This window comes from Bombina bombina, chromosome 1, assembly GCF_027579735.1.
Source record: "Bombina bombina isolate aBomBom1 chromosome 1, aBomBom1.pri, whole genome shotgun sequence".
Lineage (NCBI taxonomy): Eukaryota > Metazoa > Chordata > Amphibia > Anura > Bombinatoridae > Bombina > Bombina bombina.
The window spans coordinates 1,241,547,540-1,241,561,337 of NC_069499.1; positions in this window are offsets into that span (position 1 = coordinate 1,241,547,540).

Here is a 13,798-nt window from a genome sequence, read left to right on the forward strand (position 1 = left end):
ATGTGAGACGTTCAGGATCCCTGGGCAATGGAAATAGTGTCTTAGGGATACAAATTGGAGTTCAGAAATTCCTCTCCCAGGGGAAGGTTTCTTCTTTCACGATTGTCTGTAGACCAGATAAAAGAGAGGAGTTCTTACGTTGTGTAAGAGACCTCTTCTCCATGGGAGTAATCTGTCTTGTTCCAATTCAGGAACAGGGACAGGGGTTTTATTCAAATCTGTTTGTAGTTCCCAAGAAAGAGGGAACCTTCAGACCTATTTTAGACCTCAAAAGTCTAAACAAGTTTCTCTGAGTTCCATCCTTCAAGATGAAAACCATTCGTACCATTCTTCCATTGATCCAGGAGGGTCAATTTATGACAACAGTGGATCTCAAGGATGCATATCTTCATGTTCCTATCCACAGAGATCATCACAAGTTCCTAAGGTTTGCCTTTCTGGACAAACATTTTCAGTTTGTAGCTCTCCCTTTTGGTCTGGCCACGGCGCCCAGAATTTTTACAAAGGTTCTGGGGTCTCTACTGGTGGTTCTAAGACCACAGGGCATTGCAGTGGCGCCTTATCTGGACGATATTCTAATCCAGGCGTCATCCTATCAACTAGCAAGGTCCCATACCGACATTGTGCTATCCTTCCTGAGAACTCACGGGTGGAATGTAAATCAGGAAAAGAGTTTGTTAGTTCCTCAGACAAGGGTTCCCTTTCTGGGAACTGTAATCTACTCTATTTCAATAAAGATTTTTATGACGGAGGTCAGAAAGTTAAAAATTCTGGATACATGTCGAGCCCTTCAGTCCAATCCTCTGCCATCAGTGGCTCAGTGCATGGAGGTAGTCGGCTTGATGGTGGCGGCAATGGATATTGTACAGTTTGCACGTTTTCATCTCAGGCCTCTGCAGCTAAGCATGCTCAGGAAGTGGAATGGAGATTATACAGATTTGTCTCCTCGAATAAATCTAGATCAGGAGACGAGGGACTCTCTTCTATAGTGGTTGTCGCTGGATCATCTATCCCAGGGGACATGTTTTCGCAGACCCTCATGGATGATTGTGACAACGGATGCCAGCCTGTTAGGATGGGGAGCAGTCTGGAACTCCTTAAGGGCTCAGGGAGTATGGACTCAAGCAGAATCTCTCCTTCCCATCAACATCCTAGAGTTGAGGGCGATATTCAATGTGCTTCGGACCTGGCCTCAGTTGGCCTCAGCCCAATTCATCAGATTCCAGTTGGACAACGACAGTGGCTTACATCAATCATCAGGGAGGAACAAGGAGTTCCTTAGCGATGACCGAAGTGGCCAATATAATTCAGTGGGTGGAGACTCACTCATGCCATCTGTCAGCGATCTACATCCCAGGGGTGGAAAACTGGGAGGCAGATTTTCTGAGCAGACAAACCTTTCATCCGGGAGAGTGGGAACTCCATCCAGAAATATTTTCAGACCTGATTCTCAGATGATTCTTAGATGTCAGCCGGAGTTGGACCTTATGGCATCTCATCAGAATGCCAAGCTTCCGAGATACGGGTCCAGGTCCAGGGATCCCCAGGCCGAGCTAATAGATGCCTTGGCAGTTCCTTGGTCTTTCAGCCTAGCATATGCATTCCCTCCGTTTGCTCTCCTTCTCCGGGTTATTGCTCAAGTCAAACAGGAGATGGCATCGGTGATTCTCATTGCTCCTGCGTGGCCTCGCAGGATTTGGTACGCCGATCTGGTGGACAGGTCATCTCGGCCACCATGGAAGCTTCCGTTGAGGAAGGACCTTCTCATTCAAGGTCCCTTCCATCATCCGAATCTAGTTTCTCTGCAGCTGACTGCTTGGAGATAAAATGCTTGATTTTATCCAGACAAGGTTTTTCTGATTCGGTTCTGATTCTGATACTTTGATTCAGGCACGTAAGCCTGTTACTAGGAAGATTTACCTTAAGATATGGAGCAAATATCTTTATTGGTGTGAATCCAACGGCTACTCATGGAGTAGAGTTAGGATTCCCAGGATTTTGTCTTTTCTCCAAGAAGGATTGGAGAAGGGGTTATCAGCAAGTTCCTTAAAGGGTCAGATCTCTGCTTTATCTATTTTGTTACATAAGCGTTTGGCAGATGTTCCAGATGTGCAATCTTTTTGTCAGGCTCTGACTAGAATCAGACCTGTGTTTAGACCGATTCTTCAAGTTCTTCAAGGGGTTCCGTTTGAACCTATGCATTCCATAGATATTAAGTTATTATCTTGGAAAGTTTTATTTCTGGTTGCTATTTCTTCTGCTTGAAGAGTATCGGAGCTCTCGGCATTACAATATAATTCTCCTTACCTTATTTTTCATGCGGATAAGGTGGTGGTACGTACTAAACCTGTTTTTCTTCCTAAGGTGGTTTCGGATAAGAACATTAATCAGGAAATTGTTGTTCCGTCCTTGTGTACTAATCCTTCTTCTCAGAGGGAATGTGTGCTGCAGGCGATTAAGGACTTTCGTCAATCTTCTTCTTTGTCGTTTTTTCAGGGAAACGTAGGGGTCAGAAAGCTACAGCTACCTCTCTTTTTTTTTGGCTGAAGAGTATCATCCGTTTTGCATATGAGACTGCTGGACAGCAGCCTCCTGAAAGAATTACGGCTCATTCCACTAGGTCTGTTGCTTCCTCATGGGCATTCAAAAATTATGCTTCTGTTGAACAGATTTGCAAGGCTGCAACTTGGTCCTCTCTTCACACTTTTTCTAAGTTTTACAAATTTGATACCTTTGCCTCGGCTGAGGCTGTTTTTGGGAGAAAGGTTCTTCAAACAGTGGTGCCTTCCGTTTAGGTTCCTGTCTTGTCCCTCCCATTTCATCCGTGTACTATAGCTTTGGTATTGTTTCCCACAAGTAAGGATGAAATCTGTGGACTCATCATGTCTTTAAAAGAAAAATGCTTACCTGATAAATTTGTTTCTTTTTAGACATGATGAGTCCACGGCCCACCCTGTTTTATGAGACAGGTTTTTATTTTTGGTTAAACTTCAGTCACCTCTGCACCTTAGCTTTTCCTTTCTCTTCCTAACTTCGGTCGAATGACTGGAGTGGGAGGGAAGGGAGGAGATATATATACAGCTCTGCTGTGGTGCTCTTTGCCTCCTCCTGCTGACCAGGAGGCGTAATCCCACAAGTAAGGATGAAATCCGTGGACTCATCGTGTCTAAAAAGAAACAAATTTATCAGGTAAGCATAAATTTACTTTTTTTTTAAATGGATAGTATTTTTAAGCATTGCTCTGATTTTCAGACTCCTAACCAAGCCCCAAAGTTTTAGGAGAATACTGACGTATACCTACTCCAGCTTGCTTCTGTTTAAAGGGTCTTTTCATATGCAAAGGAAGGGGGGAAGTGTCTGCTATTTCCCACTTGCAGTGGGTGTTTCAGTAACCTTTTAAACAGAGCTAAACTGGAAGCTTCTAAGTAAGTTTTAACCAGTTTTATACTGGATTTTAATAACAGTATCTGTGCATATTATTCTTTATAGTAGTGTCTACTACATGCAGTTATATGAAAATTGGTGTATACTGTCCATTTAATCTATAGAGAGATTTCTGCATGCTCAGCTTATGTATATTGGCATGTTCTTCAGAACAATGGATTGAGGCTTTAATCATCAAGACATCGACTTCATATACAAAAATAAACCTAATCGAGTAATTTTCCATACTTTATATACTCTGCAGTTACTATAAAAAGTCACTAGGAACTAATTTTACAATACAATATCCCTTTAATGCTAACACAGTATACTTTGTAGACTAGGTTGTGCCCAAGGCAGAAATAGTTTCAAATAAGTTTCAAATAAGTTACAATATACCAGGTTAGTGCCAGGTTGAGAAATCAGATAAGAGGCATGGACTATTTACACAAAACCTACCTCAGATATGAAGAATGGCTTCTACAGCCCCTTTTTGTTGCTGCTTTCTTTCATCTGCATCCCATTTGTGGAAGACTTAAAAGTGGTGAAGGAGATATGGGAGATTGAGAGCACTGGGGCTGGCTGCTGTAAAAGTGTAGTTACATTTTAAGGAGCAGTGGCACCTCTTCTGCATTGCCTACAGGATGGCATCCCTTGCTAATACATGGTTCTCCATCTCTGAAAGTGTAAATTATTAAAGGGGCACTTAAGTCATTTTTCTTTCTAATGAAACGGTGAGTCCACGGATCATCATCAATTTACTGTTGGGAATATCACTCCTGGCCAGCAGGAGGAGGCAAAGAGCACCACAGCAAAGCTGATAAGTATCACTTCCTGTAACAATATGTCTGACTTTTAGGTTTAGTGCAGTGGAACTCAGCTGCAGATTCACTCTGATTAAGTTCTAATGTGAATGTATCACAGAAGTAAAGGTAGACACTATGGAGCAGTGTTAACCTTGTAGCTTAGTGAAGTTGATAGGTTAGACTTGATTTAAAACAAGAATACTTCAGTGAACTGTGACAAAATTATATGAACACAGTTAGGTAAGGAGAGCTGTAAATGAATGGAAATACTGGTATTGCCTCTGTGGTAGTTAAGGCTTTGTTTTTCTAATGTATCCTTTTGCTCTTTAACAGAGAGTTCATAAACTGAATATAAATCGTACTTTGCTTCTACGATAGGCGTTACCTGATTTAGGCCCTGCAGCTGCAGAGGTGTCCCAGAGCAGTGTGAACAAATCCTGTATTCCCCTTGCCACTTGAGGATGCGTGTGAGCGGATTTTGTTTTCTCTCCATTACTGGAAGATCTGTGAAGTCTCGGGGCGGGGTCACTGTGCAACGGATTGAAAGGTAATTCCTCAACAGATCAATTCCTCTATTCACCTTTTCACTGGATGATGTGTGTGAGCGGAAGTGGTCTCTGTGCTACGGAATGGAAGGTAATTCCACAAACTGAATATTTCCTCTGATATCACTAGCAGACTGTGTATCCTTCCTTGAAGAGATGTGTCCCTCTTGTTTAAATTCAACAGCCAAGGAATGCTTAAGTCTCTGGCAACAAGGTTACAGAGACAAGATAATGTTGTAGGAAGATCTTGTTACGAGCTTAATAGGAATGTTGCAGTTTGCAAAATCCTCCTTTGAAGAGTGATGGTATAGGGGGGAATTTAATTTCCCAGAGGGGTATCCTCTGAAGAGAGACTCTGAAAATCCAGTTGCATTATCTACTACAACAAAATACTAAGCACCGGATTGAGGGTGCGGCTGAAATTTATAGAAATGGTAGGCAGGAGGTCTGAATTAAAGGCACAGAAACATATTGGAAATAGGTGAGCTGCAGAACCCTGACACTCCTCTTCCTACAAACCCCAGTCATTCTCTTTGCCTGCCTTGCAAGGAGGTGGTGAAGTTTTAGGTGTCTGATAGAAGTACTACAATCAAGATTTTCTTCTTAAATAGAAAGAGTCCACAGCTGCATTCATTACTTTTGGGAATTAAGAACCTGGCCACCAGGAGGAGGCAAAGACACCCCAGCCAAAGGCTTAAATACTCCTCCTACTCCCCTCATCCCCCAGTCATTCTTTGCCTTTTGTCCCAGAAGGTTGGCAGAGAAGTGTCAATTTGTTTTGTCTCTTATGGAGGGTAGTACTCTTCGGCATGACACAGGAGTTTTAAGTAGTCCCGTCAGTCTCTCAGTGAGGGCTTGGATGAAAGTTAGAGTCCGGAGATGCAGGGAGAGTCTCTCTGCGAAACCCTCCCGACTCATATTAACAGCTCCTCAAGCAATCGGCGTTGTTGAACTACGCTGCCTACTTTCTTCTCTCAAGTCCGGTAAGATTGTTTCATTTTACTTAATCGTCAATGTACTGTAATGTGAATGTTTCTCTGAGAGGCTCCAACACCTTGCGGGTCTAACTATATGACATATGGGTCTCAGTGAGTCACCGTTAGTATCTTGAAATCAAGGGTTAATATCTCCTGAGGGGGGTTATTGAACAGGGGGGGGGGTGTTATAATCATGTTTATGTGATTCAACCTGCTTATGTGTGATGTTTATGGGCTTGTGGTTGGAACTTTGAGGCCTTTGGAAGTGAAGCGGCCTTTTGGTTGGGCGCGCATTTTTGGACTGTACGGTTCACCTTGTGTTTGGGCGTGGTTCCGTTCCGTTCCCCATTTCTGCATTCCTGACCGTGTGGCAAAGGGAATATTCTAGTCCGCAGGGGTCTGGTCATAGGAGGTGGTGAGTGCCCCAGCCATTGTGGGTGTCAGGTGCTGTTTTTGTTTAATACTTTAGTCCATATTGATATTTCCTCTATCCAGTTATGGAGGATTCTGATGCTGAGACGGTGCTCATTTCAGATTCAGTTACTAAGGAGTCTGATACTGAGACTATTTTGATTTCAGATTCTGTGTCCGGTGATGACTCCGGATTGGCCTCGTTGACACATGTTGACCAGTTTTGTTCCATATGCCATATTAGAGCGCCTGGTTCCTTGGGCTTGGAGAATCAGGGGCCTGCTGAGCCATCTGCCTATGGGGCCCCGTCCTCCAGGAGGCGAGTTCCCTACTAATTCATACTTCTACTCATACGGGTAACCCAGTTTATGGTTCCTCCATGCGAGTTGGCATGTTCCCCCTAGAGATTGCAGCACGTTTTCGCTTCCAAATAATGTTAGCAATGGTCTATCTGCAGAATCCAGCCGTTTATTTGAGATTGTGCTCGTGCCTTTTATTATCCTGGGTCTTCCACCTTTGGGTGGGCCTCTACAGTTCCCCCCGGGTGTAACTGTTCTGGAGTGTTGTGCCTTTTGTTACTGGATTGCATGCCTTAGCGTGTTGCTTAGACATCTTTTTCAGTTATTGAATGACCCTATCGTTAACAGATATGGGGAATTTCAGTCTGATAATGCGAATGGTGCACCTCATTAGACATGGGGGGGTTATCTCCTTTTTGTCATTTGTTTGAGATCTTTCCCAGTTTTTTTTTTTTTTGAAAGATAGGGCTCTGTTTGGCTGGTCCTGCGGGTAGGCCTGTGTCTTTTGGGTGTTAACCTTCGGGTTGCCTTATATTTTATTTTGTATCCGATGGGATGTCTTTTATTTGTATTTTTTTCCTTCTGGGACCATCTGAGATCGATAATCTTTGTTACTTCTCTGGAAGTTGTTTGGACATGTTAGTCCTATGTTTAACCATATCTGTTTTCTGTTTTTCCCCTATGTGGGAGAATTTATGCAGCTTGCCGGTTAGGACACTGAGTACAGGCTGGTCCTGTCGGGTTCGTTCAGTTTTGTGGCTGTTCAGACACGTGGTGCTGTTTTCTGCTGGACTGGTTCAGTAGTAGCGCTGAGTGCTCGTTATCATCGTTTTTTATGTTCAACTAAGCATTCAAGAGGACCTGTGGGTTTGCAAGGTGGGAAAGGATTGTTTCAGTCTTTCTAGCCTTCTGTCATAGATGACCGGGGAGGGGAGGGTTCCGCTGCGTCACTCTATCTGACATCTGATTTCATCAGGACCTAGAGTTTCCTCCTCCATGTTTCCTCCTCCCGTTACCACTGGTTGAGTGGTTTGGCCTTCTGTTTTAGGCTTCTGGATGGTCCTATTGGGGCTTGATCCAACAGCTTGTAGGATAGCTGTACACCATGCAAAGAGTTTTCTATTTTGAAACCTGTTGCAGAGTTTGGCACCTTAAGGGGGTGTGTGTAAGCTGTTTCTAGTGTATCTAGATACAACTCTTACTCTGGGGTGCGTAGGTTGTCTGAGTTATGAGACCTTTGGGTCTTCTTCCATTGTTTCCGGGTGGTTAGTTCTCCTTTTGGGGATCTGTGTGGAGGACATGGGTTGATCCCTGTAGGGACTTGCTTAGCTCGGGGTTTCCCGGAGCTGGGAAGGTTTAGCACCTTTCTCTCCCCTGTGTCCTCTGCCTGTGTGGAGGTGATGGGGAGACTAGTCCTGCTAGTAGGGTTTTGGGAACTCGAGGTATCCCTTCTGTTGTCCTGAGGCCTTGTGAAGTCCCTTCATTTGACTTCTAGCCTTGCTCCTTGGAGAGTTAGACTTTATCTAGGGGTAGTTCCTTCCTTTGGTCGGGGCTTTCAAGTTCTCTTCGCTGTCCGGATTCTCTGTATATTCTCCATTCCCTTTGTCTGTTTTTTTGGCCAGTCGGGGTATTTAGTTCCAGGGTATAGTTGCCTGAACTATTTGGTACCCGGACCTGTTTCTTCCTCTTTCTGGGGCTTCGCTCTTGTCTCAGTTTTGGGTTGTTTTGGATCTCAGGGCTCGTCGGGATGTTCCACGATGGTGGCACTGGAGCTATGTCCTTGCTCCATCTAACAGACCGGGTCAGGGTTGGCCCGGTTTCTTGGAGTATTTATTACGCCTTGCCACAAAGTAACCCATGTCATCTGGGGTTAGCTGGGTGGCTTGCGCCTCAGGAATGTGGGTTTCTAGCCAGCTGCTGGCATTGGATTCCAGTTTCTGGTGCGCCTTAGTTTTGCATTCCCCTGTTAGCTTGCCAGTTCACCCGTGGATTCTCTGCTCTGCCTGTGCCTCTGTGTCACAAATTGACTTAAGGTCTGTACCTTTAAGTCAAGTTCTCCGCCTCTCCAAAAACTCCCTACTTAAGTTGATCCTATCCCAGATTGCATTGCTTGATTATTACCTACTGAGGGAAGTATGCTTTAATCTCCCTTTGTCTCATCACCATTTATTGAGCTAACTTTATATCTATTCAGATTCTAACCTTTATTGTTACTTTTCCTACTGAGCGATTTATCAACCTGCACATTGGAATCACAACATTACCGGTAAAGGAAAGATCCTGTTCTCCCATCAGCTGCAACTTTACACAGCGCTTTTACAGCTTCAGTTTGCTCTCACTGATTCCGATGACGTCACCCGCTCTACCTTTAACCTTAGAGCGCAGCGCGCCAGACCAGGAAGACACGCTAAGATCTTAGCAGAGTTCATCTCCATTCCGCAAAACTACAGCTTCAGAGCTAAGGACCCTAATAAAGGTATGTGCACTAAGAATTACCATCTAAGCATGCTACTGAATCAAATACTTAAATGTATCTAAATGTTTGTACAAACTAAGTTAATCAATTCACCCGCTCCACCTCATGAACAAATCCTCAAAGAGGACTCAAACAAAGTGCAGCATTAACTCTGCTGAAACATAGGCAGCATTCTAACCTTCTATTCTCAGAGTCATGTTATGCTCCTTGGAACACTTGCATAATTCTGTTAACTACTAAATAATTAAGGCCTATTTCAAAACACTATATTAAGTCTATCAACGTTCTGCTACTTATTAACTTAGAATTCAATGCTTTATTCAATCAATATATGATCTAAGCACTTATCAGAAAAGTAACCTGTACTATAAGTTTTTTCTCCATCTCTTTCTACTTTTATGAGAGTTTCAAGCTGAAAGTGTATCAGTTCTGTATTAAATGAAACACATATCCTACAATAAAACTGCTTTCATACAGGTCTCCATTAACCAAGTTCTGATTAATGGGAGAAAATGAAAGCATACACTCAGTAAATTAGTGGTAAAACTTTATTCACTTACTAGAATAGTTTAAGTTATCACACTCTGTGGGGCGAGCTACTTGTGAGGGGGTCCTCTCTAGGACATTTGCAGGATTTTTTCTTCCCATTTAGCTGGTGGCTTCGGGCCTTGAAGACGGTTATTGCCCTTCCGGCCTCTCCCCCTTTCCTTTAGGGGATATTCTCTTCTTAGGGAGACAGAGTCCTTACTTGGGGCTTCTCCTGGTCGGTAAGTCGAAGGTGGACTTGGTTCCACCTGGAACCTTGCTGGTTCCATGTCAGGCTGTGGGGCCTGTTTGATAGATCCTTAGGTCTATGGCCTTGTCTGGTTTCAGAGTTGTACTTGTACTCTGGAGGGATGGCTCTGCTATCTTTACGCTCGTTCCTGTACCAGTTTAGGGACTTTTTGTTCCCTTATATTGGTGGCCCAGCTGGGTCTGCAGGTCAGGATGCCCGAGCGGTTTATGGGTCACAGTATCCTTTGGGATGTGTGAGCTTGCTCAGTCTATTCTGATAGCTCAGTCTGCTAGGAGATGGGTTTTTCCCTTCTCCTTGCTCCTTGATAGGAGAAGGTTTCCTCTTCCTTTGGGTCCTGAGGGTATTGTCTCCTTCTCGGGGGCCTTGATGAAGGCTTTGTGTTTCCCTTTTTAAGGACACGTGAGTAGGTCCGGCCACTTGGGTTGCTTGGAGCGTGCCCTCTATCGGGGGCTGTTTGTGCGGTCTGTTTTTTGATGACTGCTTCTTCTTCTTCCTTGCAAGCTTCCTCTGTGTCGTCCTGTTAGGGACTCTGTGGGGTTTTGCCTGGGTCTGTTACACACTCTTTCATGGTCGAATACTTGGGTATTCTAGGCAGGCGCTGGGAGGGTTTTGGAGTGAAAAATAAGTTAAATGCGCTTGCTATAGATACAAAATCAAAAACCCTTTCACCAGGTATAGAAAGATTTAAAATGGATAAAAGAAGTGCGAATGTAAAAGATGTGTGCACAACTCAGATGTCTGATACAATGTGTCAGTTTCTATTTTTAAATAAAATGGCAATTCACAATATGCAACTAAGTTGCTATTAAAAATAAGTGCTCAAACAGTGTGTGACTGCATTGGACATTGAGATATGCATGCACATGCACACTACTCGGCAATAGACGCCGAGATTAGTTTTTAAGTTGTGATTTCTATTTTGTGAATATACACCTGATGAAGCGGTTAGCAAGACCGGGAAACGCGTTGTGTGATATAATCACATTTGAATAAAGCCACATTGTTTTATATTATTGGGCGTCATGACTGATTTTATGCAAAGCATCATATCACACTTTTTGATATATATCTGTAGTCTCTCTACACCGTCTGGTTTGTGAGCAGTTTCATAACAATTTTTGGACACGGATATTTAACTGCTGAACACGGATCATATGTCATTACTCTTTTTGGAATTTCCTCATACCTACAAGTCCGAGAGGATAGCTATCTGGGCAGCTAAAAAAGGTCCAGACTCTGTAAGTATAACTTGTATGTGTGTGTGATGACCTAGTACCACTGATCGTGCACTATTGTAGCGCTGCTTTCTCTTCTCTTCTACTTTGCTGGCATTCCTTCCTCGCAGGATGTTGTGGAGACGTCTTTTGCTCTCGGTGCCTGGTTTTATCCCGCGTTTTGCCTGGTATAGGTGTGGCCTCCTTCCCTGTTTGGGCTCATTTGAGTCTCTGTGCTTGGCCCACTCTTGGAGGTGCTGTTTTTGTAATAAGGGGCCTTTCGGTTTCCTCTGTCCTCCTTTGCCTTGTTACCCTTGGGGTTTTCAGCTGCTTTACCCTTTATTTGTGAGGGTTGAGTGGGGGGGGACCGTCTTTTGGGCGATGGTGTCTCTTGGAGGACTGTTGGCTCAGTCGAGTCCGTTTTGAGGTCTCTATGTTGGCTCTGGACTGGTCTTTGAGTCACTGGCCTCTAGTTATCAACATGTCTACTTACCTGCCTTCGCCGACCCCAATACGCCCGCCTAAGCTCGCCTCACATCGCCGCCGCGGGCCTGAATACGTTCGCCAAAGTTATCAAAAAAGCTGTCAAAAAGCCGCGCACCAAGTATGGGGCGATGAGCAGCGGACTGTGATAGTTATCACTCATCCGATCTCGCTGCTCTTCGGCTTTTTCCCAGCTTTATTGATAAGCTGTCACTAAGCACCCACACTATACTATACTGTTCTGCCGCCCCCGGAGCCCCCCGCAACTAAATAAAGTTATTAACCCCTAAACCGCCACTCCTAGACCCCGCCGCAACTATAATAAATGTATTAACCCCTAAACCGCGGCTCCCGGACCCCGCCGCCACTATAATAAATGTATTAACCCCTAAACCGCCGCTCCCGGACCCCGCCGCCACCTACATTATACCTATTAACCCCTATCCTGCCCCCTATAATAAATTTATTAACCCCTATCCTGCGGATCCCGTACCCCGCCGCAACTAAATCAATTGTTTAACCCCTAAACTGCCGCTCCCGGACCCTGCTGCCACCTATATTAAATGTATTAACCCCTAATCTGCCTCCCTTACACCATCGCCACCTATAATAAATTTATCAACCCCTATCCTGCCCCCCCTACACCGCCGCAACCTATAATAAAATTATTAACCCCTAAACTTAAGTCTAACCCTAACACCCTCCTAACTTAAATATTAATTAAATAAATATTATTCTTATTAACTAAATTAATCCTATTTAAAACTAAATACTTACCTTTAAAATAAACCCTAATATAGCTACAATCTAACTAATAATTATATTGTAGCTATTTTAGGATTTATTTTTATTTTACAAGAAAATTTCAATTTATTTTAACTAGGTACAAAAGCTATTAAATAGTTAATAACTATTTAATAGCTACCTAGATAAAATAAATACAAATGTACATGTAAAATAAAAACTAACGAGGGGGCGTGTCCGGGCTAAGGCCTAAGATGGCAGCAAAATTGGGAGCTCTACAAAGATTTATTACAATCCGCCTTGTAATCTACACTTTCTGCATCCATCCAGAGCAAAACTGACCTGTATGTAACAGATAAAGCTTGGCTGGTTTGGAATATATTAATATTGTGAGAAAAGGGACTTCCCAGACTGGACCGCAGGGATCTCTGGGCGGCCTACAAGGACAGAGATTCCAGCACCCCCCCCCCGGGGGACCGGGGTAAGCAGAGTAACCACCCTGCCTCTGCATTTATTTGCTGGTAATAGAATCAGGCTGCAAACATGGAGTCTGTGTATACGTGCATGCAGGCATTGTTTTATGAGTTTGAGAGGAACATGTCAGATCGATTTGACCGCTTACATTTCATGATGGAACACATGGTGGACAAGAGGAGCCCCTTTGAGCCCGCTACTATATCACCCATGGGATCTGCAACTCAGTGGCACGAAGCTGGCCTATGCAACAGCCCTCAACACCCGGTGACTGCAGAGCTACCTACAGCAACAGATCCCCGTGGCCAATCCTCGCATATCTCTATAGTTCCTGCACAGGGGGGGGCGGCCGACCCGTCTGAGCTAAGCATGGAATCTGTTTGTTTAATTAGCGCTGCAGAGGAGAAAAACACGGGGCATCACACTGAGAGCTTACTGGAGACAAGGGACTGCTCGCACCACGAGAGGTACATATCCAGATTAGCCGGGGGAGCCACCTTATTGGGTCTCATACGTCATGTTTGTCACTGCTCTGAGACTCCCATCGCAACACACACAGCTGTGACGGCTACTCAATTTAGGTTGCGGGTACACAGAGTTGGTGTCGGTTAAGGCTGATACCGGAGGTGCTTTGAAGCTCTGTGATAGTGACATTCTGGGACTACCACATGTCACTACACCTCAAGACCGGTAACTTTTGGGAGCACTAAAGGGATGGATAAAAACTGAGTATATGCCTTACAGTACATAAATCCTTGAGGCTCACCTATGTTAAGTTAACCACTACATGGACTGAATTATGGTGTTAAGGTCGGCAGCATTCCCATAGAGTACAGGATCCCCCTAGCTTAAAATAGCGGTTTTGCTTGTTTGCGACACACATGTTGATCCCTGTAGTTCAACTTCTTATGCTTGTATGTATAATGTTGCACTCAGCAAGAAAGCCGGACATTGTTACCCTATCATTTTCCCTCTTAAGCTGTTATCCAAACTAACTAAACATTTAATTTCAGATTCTATTTACTACTCTGGAAATTATACACGCTCCAGTCAGGAACTGCAGTATCTGACCCTTCTTTTGGGTTAATTAAGAAACTCTATGGTTTATTTATTATGAGCATGCTTTCCCCCAACTTATAATTGAATAATG